Raw genomic sequence first — 12,278 nt, 5'->3', positions numbered from 1 at the left:
GATATGCATTACAACTTTGTTGGTGTGGCCAACACCACTCAGTTCACCACCTTTTCCAGAATAGATCGTGAACCTAATACATAGGCCATCGGGTTCACACAGAGAATAAAACTTAATACCATACTTGTGTTTCTTATTTTTAATATACTGGCGAAAAAGTAATCGTCCCCGCCACAACATCATACTTTCATCAATTGACAACTCTTTTCCGGGATAATAGACAGTACTCATTACGCTGTTGAAGGTAGAAATCAACAGGTCCACTTTTTCAAGCCTATTGTCATTTTGTTCGTTGACATTTGACTTGGGCGTTTATTGAGTAATAGAGGTTCATATTCATGATCAAATAGTCCATCTAACTCGGCTCATCTGTTCCCTGATTTGCCTCAAAGATTAAATCATCTATGCTTGTTCCAGTAATCACTCATATCTGTTTGTGCGGAACAGTACCGCCTTATGCAAGAGTACACCAATAAAAGTTTTCAACTCGGGTACTGTCAAATCAACCCATTTATTAATTGTGTCTAGGGACTTTGAGGTGTTCAACGTGGGCTAGCTAACGAAAAACTGTCCAAGCGTAGGCGTTTGTGTAGGGAACAAATTTTCTCCAAAGCAAGTCGTTCAAACAAAACGGAATAACCAGTCTATTAGTCATTGTTTCCAGGTGTAGGATTATAAGACATTTTTATTCTCTTTAGTAAAAAGGAATGTTCCTCATACCTATCGTATTCGGGCTCCAATCGGAAGTCGTAGTTACTTACTCGACATCATCGTGTTCACTTTCATGGTCGTCAGGCAGGGGCTCATGATGTGCCTGTGGGCGTCAATGAGTCTCTGTCGTCTGATAAGGGCCTAGTGCGTCCGAGTCTAAGGTCACTGTCACCAGCTCATGGTATCTCTCGTGAAGTACCAGGTGAAATGAGACATAGTTACAAACAAATAAAAACAAAACACTAATAATAATAATAAATCTTAAGAAAACATTCACACCCGGACGACACGGACGCACACATGGAACGCGCGCCGAAGACGCACCACCACACTAATATGGCGATCAAACTTTCCTGAGCCAACACTTTAACTGGGCAGGGTCGTTCACTTTTAACGCTTTGGCACGATACAGTAAAACCGACCGTTCTGAGGGCGCTGCCGATCCCTCAGGGATGACGATGGCGATCGGAATGACCGTGCGCGGGACCGAAAGGTCCCGAAAAGCAAACTCGTAGAGTAGTTTATCGGCCTGGGACCCATGGGGTCCCAGAGCAGTGAATGGGTTAATGGGGGGGGGGTGGGGGGGGGGGGGGGTGGGGGGGGGGGGGGGTGGGGGGGGGGGGGGGTGGGGGGGGGGGGGGGTGGGGGGGGGGGGGGGTGGGGGGGGAACTTCTCCCACCAGTTTGAAGTAAATAATGCCATACTAAGCAACCATGCATAAACATGTAGCTAACTCCCTAAATTATATTGCAATTTGATGTCATAAGTCATATACAAAAATTTGCTGCAGAATTGCTTTTGTATAAAATCACACCATTTTCTATAAGAACACATAGACCAAAAAGTCATCCATTTTTTTTTTCTACGTGAAATCTGTAAAAATCAGTTACAAGTTTTGGTTATATTGTTAGATTGTTCTTTGGTAAACCTTTTGTATTCGTTCAAACATAATATCAAAACTAAAAAAAAAAGCTTTAGAATAAAAATGGTTTGTTGTACTTTAACAATAATCTCCTTGTTTATTAATGATATAATCAATAAAACTAAAAAAATAAGACTTCCAACAATAAAATCAAAGGAATTAGTTTTGCTTAGTTTGGAGTAAATAACATAAATATAAATTTTTAAATTCAAAGCTAACTTGAACCTGAACAAGCCAAACAAGTGCCAAATCATTCAAAATGGAAATGGATAAAGGTATATGAAATCATATATTGCCATTATGAGAACAAACAAAGGACATTTTCCTAGTCATTTTTTTGGTGAGAGAACATTTTTAATCTTGATTGGAGTCTAAGAGTTCTGGGATAACATGCCTTTGAAATGGCAAGACTTCATTGTCCCTCTTTTTTTTGCTGTACCACATGGACCCGGAATTGTTTCACTACAGAAATTACCCACAATTAGGAATTTTTTAACTAAAGAAATTACCAATAAACACGAATTGTTTAACTACAGAAATTACTAATTAACAGGAATTAAACAACTACAGAAATTCTCAATACAAGCAGGATAGATTTCCCTAATTTAAATTTTTTACTGGATCCTATTATTAAGTATTAATTACTCTGTTTGACAAAAGTAAATGGCTAAAATTAAAGTTAATTTTTAAAATTCCTTTTTTGACTAGAGATATGCGTAAATCTTGACTTCCAACAATTGCAGATTAGGATTTTACTATATTTTTGTGAGACGTAATTGAATACCAAATGCTATAATTAGCCTGAAAGATTGGGATAATATATTATTACTTGCTGAGTCGTAAGTAGCATGGTAATGTGTTCTAGGCACCAGGGCTGTACTGCAACGAGTATCCCCGGTGTAACCTAGGGCAAGGCCATAGCCAACGCCATTGTGACCCGAGGGGGGGAGGTCCGTACAACCACACTCAACTGATTTGGCTTACATCAACCTTTTCACCTACGCACAACAGTTTCTATGGGGCGGGAAAAATGCGGCAACGGATTTCAGGTATATTTTCATGATATATATTACTGTACACATGTTTGTTTTCATAGAACAGCCAGTAGGGTTAACTGATGATCATTCCATTCATTTTGGTTTCATCAAACCGTTTGAAGAATCAAACATCTATTTAAATTGTTTTTTAAAACCTCTAAATACTGTAAACAAGTAGCGCATGGACCATAAGTTACGTTGTTTGAACTTAATTACCTGTTGTTTAATCAATTGTGTTCCATTCTCTCTGTAACCCTTTGGATGCCAAGCAAATTTCAAGAATTCGTTTTGGCTTGAGTAATATGCCATGCATGTGGAGCTGTGGGTGTTTTCCTGAGTGCCCAGTGGTAAATGGCCTATAACAGCCAAGTGTGCCAAGCAACAAAACAGCTAATTTTTTATATGTTAGATCTAAAAAGTTGTATAACATCCCAATCCCTAATAATACTGATAAATGGACAATTATTTTTGTGTTTTTGTAGGTTATCGAAATATTACTGTTATTTTTTGTTTTTTTTTTTTTTTGTTTATAAACAAAGTTTACTGACGAATAATCATCCAAAAATAAAAATAAGTAAACTAAAAAAAAAAATAAAAAATTTGTTTTTCTTTTTTAATTAGAAAACTTATATTAATCTATACTATTTTATGTAAACATATGTTACATTTTACATTATTATGTTTTTAATAAATTATGAACCAATATAGAACAATTTCAGAAAGAAATAGATTGACGAAATCAAAAGTTTTTATGAAAGATTTTTAATAAAACTTTAACATTTGGACTAAAATGCTAATAATATTGACAATTGTAAGTGTAAGGGAGATGTTATTGTAAGGGCTTTTCTAAACAAAACTATATTTATTAAACTAGCATTGAGATGGTTGAAAAACATTGGTTTAAGGACCACTAATGCCATGTTCACAAAAAATAAAATCAATGACAAATAGCCTATTTTTTATATTATTTTGCTTTTAGACTGGTACCTCGAAACTCTTCTCAACATGAACACAAAAAATCATAGCATCAAAACCACAAAGACAAGCGATTACTCGAAACCTCTCAAAAACTCATCAGAAAAATTCAAAAAACTCAATTACTCAACAGAACGTACAAAATTACTCACACAAAACTAAGCCTCCAGAAAACGAGCATCAGCCACAACTCTACTCACTCACTACTCCATAACACAAACACCCTTACATTCCCCTCACCATCGCGAACTCAATTCCAGACATTCCTCCTCCTTCCAACACTCAACAATCCATCACTGCCAATCACTCCTCTCAATACCAATCTCCAAAATACTCGAACTCTCACAGAAGTCAACTCCAACTACGAAAAAAACAAACTTTTCAGCTCTAACAAATCTGTTACCTGTACTCCATCACTCACTCAAACACCACTACTCCAAACTCCAAAATAGCTCAAGGGCACTCGCTAAACTCTCACCGTCCTCAGTTACTTCAAAGGACAGAAAAAGTCCAATCTATCAATCACTCACTATTTTTTTATGTTGCCTATAGTCTATTAAGCATAGGCCTATTGAAAAATGGTTACTAAGTCTATAAAAAAACTATGCAAAGAAATGTTCTCCTATATACAATATAATACCGATCTGTTACATAAACGTTTCTAGTCTATTTTTACACTCGTGGCGGGGGGAAGGAGACAGTCAAGGTGGCAACCCCGGGTGCACTTTGACAACAATACTGTCCTGGACCTGATATATATATATAATATATATCCTGTCCAGACAAAATTATATATCTTAATCTTGTTTAAGTAACTTCTTCCCCTTTCGTTTGGATGTATCTGTTATGGAAGATTCGCTTAACTATATGGGGGGGGGGGGGGGGGGGGGGGGGGGGGGGGGGGGGGGGGGGGGGTATTTAAAAAAAATAATATAATCCGCAAAGCCCGTAAAATATCGGCCGCAGCGGGCACACTATCGTGTTCAAACGTAATGGGGCCGAAAAATATCGGCTCTCGGCACGCTTTGGGTTAAATCAATAGTGAGCCGATAATATCGGCCCCCCCCATGGCACCCAAAGGGTTAATAGCCACAGCTATATTTTGAATACAGTCTCAAACCTCAATGTAACAAATTTCCTTAGATATAACGGAAATTTTTTTTAATCCCCTAGAAGTCTCCCATAAGAATCAACTGCAAATTTCACCTCTACATAAACGAATAAAGCATACTCACAACCTCGATATAACGAATTTTTAGTATTCCCCTGGAAATAATAAAATCACTCCTCCGGTATAAGTGAATTTTTCGTACTTAGAACCTCTTGTAGTGGAAAATTCACCTCTATATAAATACGAATTTTCCCACGGGGACTGGCAAACCTTTGTTGTAACAGAACTGGTAAATCAAATGTCACAACGGCAACAAAGGACAACAAACAAACAACCGTGGTCCTCGACATGAAATATTAGTCAAAGCTACTCCCCCCCCCCCCCCCCCGGGGGGGGGGCCCCCCCCCCCCTGCCTGGTCTGAATTGCTAGATCAATGAGTTTTATTCACAGTTTGTACCGTGGAAAGTTTGGATTGTGCGGTACTTATACAGAATTAAGTTACAGTAGTTTTAGTGGACGATTAGACGCCAATCAAAAAAATAGAAACGGCACGCATATAAAACGTTGAGTGTAAACGAAAAATTATCAAATGCTGTTGAAGATAATCCGGGCAGCGAAAAAATGGACATTGTGATTGAATTTGGCATTCCGCCCAGCAACTTTGAGCAATTTTTAAAGAAAAGAAAGAGAAAGTTCTATGACGAGAAGTGTAACTGTGTTCAAAATAATCAGAAAGATTAAAGTTTCGTGTTGAGCTGAAGGTCGTAAGTAGGAGTGGTGTGCTTAAATGGATTGAAGCAATGCCGAGGGACAAAACATATTTGCAATAAGTTGGACACTATACCTTGCAAGGAAAAAGCCCATTCAGTTTTGGGCTTTTTGAACCTGGGTAACTTCCGCGAGCTAGCAATGAATGAGTTGCGAAAACTTTAATAAAAAACAAAATGAACTTATTTTACCGAAAAAGTGGTGGCGGTGAAAGTACAAAAGTCCAATGATGGGTGTTTGTACCTGAGTGGTAATGGATAAAACTTCTCCCCGAGCTAACCGAGGGATATGAACCACAAGGACATCTTATAAAGCAGGTGAAACTGGAATGTTTTTCAAATGTTTTTACCTGACAAAACATTGTCAATTTAATCGGGTGATTAAATGCTAATGGTGGAAAAAATAGTTGTAAAACACTGTTTTAACAGTTTATGCTGGCGAGCAATCTGTAACAGGGATCTCATAAATTAAAAGCCTTTAGTTAATTGGAAAAGCGAAAAAAAATCAATTGTTGGTTTTTATAAAACGTGAATGAAACTTTCTACAGACTATATAGGCCTTGGATGAATTGTGGTGCTTTCAAGTGCATGGCTTCAAAAGTGTTATGAAATTATATGAATAAGAATAAAAAGAAGAAAATTCTCATCTTCATTAATAACACGGCTTATGGAGACATTATCCCTCAGGCTGAGCTAACATTAAAGGTCAAATATTCTATCCTCCAAACTTAAAAAAAAAAACAAGCCTCCAAACTGCAACCGCTTGACCCAGGGCATTATACCAAAGTTTTAAAGTAAATTATACGAAAAATAGGTACGTAGACAACAGTTCCTTTAAAAGACATGGAAAGCCCAATATTACCTACAAATATCAATGTCTTGAACATCATGTGGATGATTCACAAAAGCGTGGAGTAAAAGTTGATGGAAGAACTACAATTTGTAATTGTTTACAATGAAGAGTAGAATTCACTGTCAAACAGCACTCCCGGAGGAACAATTCAGACCACGCCTCCTACACAAGAAATCGAAACACTGCGCGAGGGTTGGGGGGGGGAAACAGTCGAGAGAAATGCATCTTAGAACTACGAGAAAGATGCACAGTTTCGAAGACTTTTGTTACTTTTGATGGACGATGTGGCTGTGTGGGGAGTTGACGGACGCTGATGTAATTTCTTTTGTGAACCTTTGTTCCGGACAATAAAATGTGGCTGCCGAAGATGACTATGACTCGATGAACCAGACTGTGTAAAGTTCCCGAACCCCGGAATTATACTTAAAGTTACATGGTGGGCTTGTGTAAGCCAGTTGGTATTCTAAAGTGTTTTTTCTTAAAAAGGGTGGTTTTGAGTGAAAGTTGTGGTAAAAATCTATAACTTGAATTGGAATATGCTCATTGGATATTATCAACGTCACATCACGTCAAAAACAAGACTACTGGTTACTGACTTTTATCTCTAAAAAAACACGGGTGAAACAATTTTGCATTATATAATGCATGCACAAATTGAAACAACAAAAATGTAGAATTAGGCCATTTAATCTTTAACGAATTCGTAATTTTTAGTTATAATAATACTGTACCACGATACGAGTACTAGTATTTTTATTCTTACTGTATTTTATTACTAAACTGTTAGAAGTAAAGATTTTTTAAGTTTTGTTCAGGTCAATGTGTTTACTTATTTTCACACTTTTCTTTGTTAATGTGTTTTCAAAGTACCAGTCAGCTACTGTATTACAGTTTTTCTGTTTTACATACTGTTATTCTTAATTGGAAACAAAAATAAAGTCTTCATTGTTCCAATAATAAAATGGCATTTTATTTCGTTTTAGTCCACACTATTTAAATTTACAGTACAAGCATAACGATTTCACACGTTTGTAAACACGACCCGACGCCGATGCGTCTGGTGGTAAAACCTCGACTGGTAGCAGAAAATTTTACCTAACCTAAACCTCAATGTAACGGAACCTACACTATAACAAAATACTCGATTATAACGAATTTTCTGTCCGGTCCCATGAGGTTTGTTATATTTGAAGTTTTTTTGGACTGGTAATTTTTATTTGTAACCTTATTAAACGCCTGCACCAAAATAATGATGGTGGGAAAACGTACAAAATAATATTTGCCTTAAGAACTACTGAGAATCCTAGAGGATGAAAAGCTGTATTGCAAAATATGATGAAAAAAATTAATAACTTGGTTATTTTTTACACTACATTGTCTTGTCTCACACACTAACTTAGTTCTTAATTAAAATTAGCTGCAAGAAGAAAAAAAATGTCTCTTACATATAATTATCTTTAAGAATATATGTATAGTATCATTTTTTATATAAGCCAAAAACCAATAAGCAATTTTATTCTTGAGCACCTTACCATATTACTCAAAATTAATTTTATGTAGCCAGCATGGTTAATACAAAATTATATTGATATCTCTCTGTGATAAACTTTTAGTAAAATTACTGTAGAAACTCTAACTATCCGGACTCCAATTATCCGGAATCGATGAGAAAAAAATTTAAAATCAGAGTTTTAAAGGCACTTTATCCTGCAAGCAGTGAATAATGCAGGAATCATGCTCAATAGTTTGAACCGTTTTCTAACTGCGGAAACATAGTGCAGCGACGATAGCAGAGTTTGTGAGGGGGAGGGGCTAGCAAAGCAAATGACTGTAACTCCACTACAATCTACTATTGGTCAGTCAGTGCATTCTTCAAACCTGCAGTAGGGTGAATTGATAAGTTGGTACTTTTGTGTTTCTTCGTGATTTTGATCATCGTGTGCTGTACTACGATGGAGTTCTAAGAGGAAACTTGTTAGTGGTTATCAGTTGGGCCGATTAAAATTAAAAATTATCGATATAGTTGGACAAAGGTGTCTCGAACGTAAACATCTTAAATAGGTGACCATCACTGCCTATAAGGTATGTTCACAAACTAATGTATTTTAACTGTAAATTTAGTATTGTTTTGTTATATTATGTAATGTATACATTGTTATTGACGTTTTTCATAATAAATACTGTAACGTAAAATGTTCTCCTATTGTGTTGTTGTGTAGGTTTTTTTTCTCTACAAATAGCCTTTTTTTCGAGAATACATCCATTTATCCAGATTTTTTTATTATCTGGATCGGGTATCATTTTCCCAATTTAATCTGTACGATTGGAGTTTTTACCTACACCAAATCGTAAATGTGGGGGGGGGGGGGGGTGGGGGGGGGGGGGGGTGGGGGGGGGGGGGGGTGGGGGGGGGGGGGGGTGGGGGGGGGGGGGGGTGGGGGGGGGGGGGGGTGGCGAAATTGCGAAAGCTATATTAATTTCTAACTATACTAGACATTTTAACACAAAAAAAAAGATTACGGTTTTTTCTACTATTCTACTGTTTTTTAAAATATTCTACAGCGAACAAAAAAAGGTTGGAAACTGTCGTCGTGATTGTGTTAGAAAAACAAAAAGTTATAATAGGAGACAAGACCTTGTCAACGCCTGTAGACGGCTAAATGTTTTTTAAAAAAATCTGGTTATCAATTTAAGATCAACTACTTAACATTACTACTAAGTTGTTTAGCAATCTAAAATGTTTATCTCTCCTTATGCTAAAGGGTGGGCAGCTCTCCTAGATCAGAGTAAGGAGGATATAAGACAATAGACAATAGACAATAGACAATAGACAAATCTCTTTATTTCATGAACTTTGAGTACAGAAATGTCGTCAAAAAGTTTGCAAGAGTTGGAAATTGATGAATCCATGTACGAAAAATTAGTTTTGATTTTGAAAAAGTCGGGTCTTCCCTCCACCGAATGTACTCGTCGATTGAGTAAAAGGGGTCGAACTAGGAGCCAGTTGATAAGCCGCTGTCTCATATTTCTTGATTGGGCCCTGGAGTTTTCAGCTCATCAGGCAGGTAGTTGGCAAGTTTGGCACCGATGTATGAGGGCTTCTTCTCATAGAGTTGCCAGTCTGTGATTGGGAAGAAGAACATAGTCGCTAACCGTTTCTTGTGAAAATGGTTATGTAAGTTGTTTCTTCTGGGGAGATCTTGACGTGCAGCATGGAGGATTACCTCAAGAATGTAGAGAGCTACCACTGTGAGGATTTTTAAATTTATAAAAAGCTCCTCGGCAGGACTCCCTGAGGGACCTAGACCCAGCATGGCTCCTGATGATTTTCTTCTGGTGTAATCAGTTACTCTTTGGAGGTTTGTTTTGGAAGAGTTTTCCCCATAGTACAAGGCCATATCGAAGATGTGACTCAGCAAGAGCAAAGTATGCTGTTCGGAGTATGCTCTGATCTTCTGTGATCGATTTGAGTCTTTTTATAACGAATACACCAGAAACTGAGTTTAGAGCATACCGTATCCACATGGAGACTCCATGACAGGTCTGAGTCAATGGTGAGGCCTAGGTGTTTAGCATATTCGGATTGGTTTAGTCCAGGTATTTCAGTTACTTGGTGTTTTTTTGATCCAAAGAAGAGCTGTGTGCTTTTACTCTCATTAACAGCCAAATCATTGCTATGGCAGTACTCAAGTGCCATGTTAAATGCTATGTATGCTTTAATTTCAAGTTCTTCAGGGGTTTTTGTACTATTTATAAGAACTGTGTCGTCTGCATACATAAGCAATGAGCAGTGCCGCTCAAGGAAATTTGGCATGTCCGCTGGTGAAAATGATGTACAGGGACAGGGCCCAGGACTGATCCTTGCGGGACACCTCTATCTAGCTTTTGGCTTTCCGACCGAATTGTTTGCATTGTCCCTTTGTGATCTGTATGACTTATTTCAACCACTTGGGTTCTGCCTTCCAAGTAACTCTTAAACCAACTTGCAGCAACACCGGTCACTCCGATTCCCTCTAATTTCTTTAAAAGCATTTCATGGTTAAGGCAATCAAATGCCTTGCTGTAATCTAGGAGTATGGTTGTCACAGTGTTTCCTGCCTCTATATTGTCTATAAGTCCTTCTATTAGGCTGATTAATGCTGTTACTGTTGACCTACCCGCAGTGAAGCCATGTTGATGAACTGTAAGCATATTAAAGGTTTTGATATGTTGTAGGAGTCTGTTCAGTACTATTTTTTCTATAATTTTAGAGAAAGCTGACAGAAGTGAAATCGGCCGATAGTTTGATGGTTGCTTTTTATCACCTTTCTTATGTTTTGGTAGCACTTTAGCGATTTTTAGCTGAGAAGGAAATGTGCCCTGTAAGAGAGACTTGTTGACAATATTTACTAGTGGTTGTTGCAAGTTCGTCTTTACATCGCTTCAATGTTTTTGGTGACAGTTCAATCTATTCCTGAGGAGGTTTTTGATTTCATTGACTGGATGACTTGTTTTACCTCTATTGAAGTGGTTGGGTGAAGTACCAAGCAGGGACAGTTAGTAATCCTGCTCGTCATTGTGTTCTGTCTGGGCTTAGGTTGTTGTGCTAAGGTTGTTTTAGCAACACTAGTTAGGTAGATATTCAGTTGGTTTGCTATATCCATAGGGTTATAGATTATTTTTCCGTTCACTTCCAGCTCGGACAGTGTGTTATGGTCTTGCTTACTTTTCCTTTCACTATTAATAATTTTCCAGATAGCCTGACTTTTGTTTTCAGCTTCATCGATGATCTTTGCAGTTGCTTCTTTCCTTCTCCTTTTAAGTAGTTAGTAGTTTAAGTAGTAAGACTGATATTAGGGATCTTGACAGAACATGGCCCCCTAAGGACACATCTTATGAGGGTGGGTCTTAGCCAGACTGACGAATGTAGACTCTGTGTAGAAGAGGAGGAATCAGCAGAGCACATTTGGTTAGATTGTCCTGCCATATCAAAAATTCGGAAAAGATTCCTGGGAGCATATCTCCTCAGCCCAAAGGATTTTAGAGAACAGGAGTCCTCAAATCTGATCGGCTTCTGTAAAAAGCCTTGGACTTTGAGGACACAAATATAAGTAAAGGAGGCGCAAAGGTCCTTTTTAGGACTAAGCGCAGACTAACCGTCTTTTTCCCTCACGATTTAAAAAAAAAAGTTGTTTAGGCCTCTGACGGCCAGTGAAGAGTGCACTCAACATCTGCACCAATCACAACAACATAACAATTTGGAATTCCATTGATTTAAAAAGGATTTAATTTTAAAGTACTGAAACCAAATTCTTTAATTGGTTGGTCAATAAAACTGGCATCTTCTCTGTTGGGTAGCTTCTGGCATGTCAAATCAAACTCTGATTTGTAATTGGCTAGACAACCGCAATATGAGAATAAATGTTATAGTCATAATATACCAAAGAAATAGTACTCAGGAACGTAACGGGTAAGTGATATTACAATTTTACATAAGAACTGTTTATAATATAAAAGATATGTAAAACTAGCAAACACTGATTATTTAATAATTTTGAAATCAAAGATAGTTTAACCCTCCAACTGATGACCGACGGCACAGACAAGTATTATATTATATTATTACATTGTTATTATATTATATTTATTACATTGTTATTATATTATATTTATTACATTGTTATTATGGTATATTTATGGATATTACACTAGTTACTGTAAGAAAAGTAAAGTAAAGCCAAAAGTAAAGAATTGTGCTATGGACTTGAGCTATAACTCAAGCCACTGATGCCCTGTTTTGGAATTTTTGTGAACTGCTATAATATTATTAGGGTAAATCCTGTTTTATAGCATGTAAATAAAATAAAATAAATAAATTTGTATTATTTTAATATTTTCTCTGGTTTCTAACAAAAAACTTTA

Source organism: Homalodisca vitripennis, chromosome 4, assembly GCF_021130785.1.
Source record: "Homalodisca vitripennis isolate AUS2020 chromosome 4, UT_GWSS_2.1, whole genome shotgun sequence".
NCBI lineage: Eukaryota > Metazoa > Arthropoda > Insecta > Hemiptera > Cicadellidae > Homalodisca > Homalodisca vitripennis.
This window is presented reverse-complemented; position numbering follows the sequence as displayed.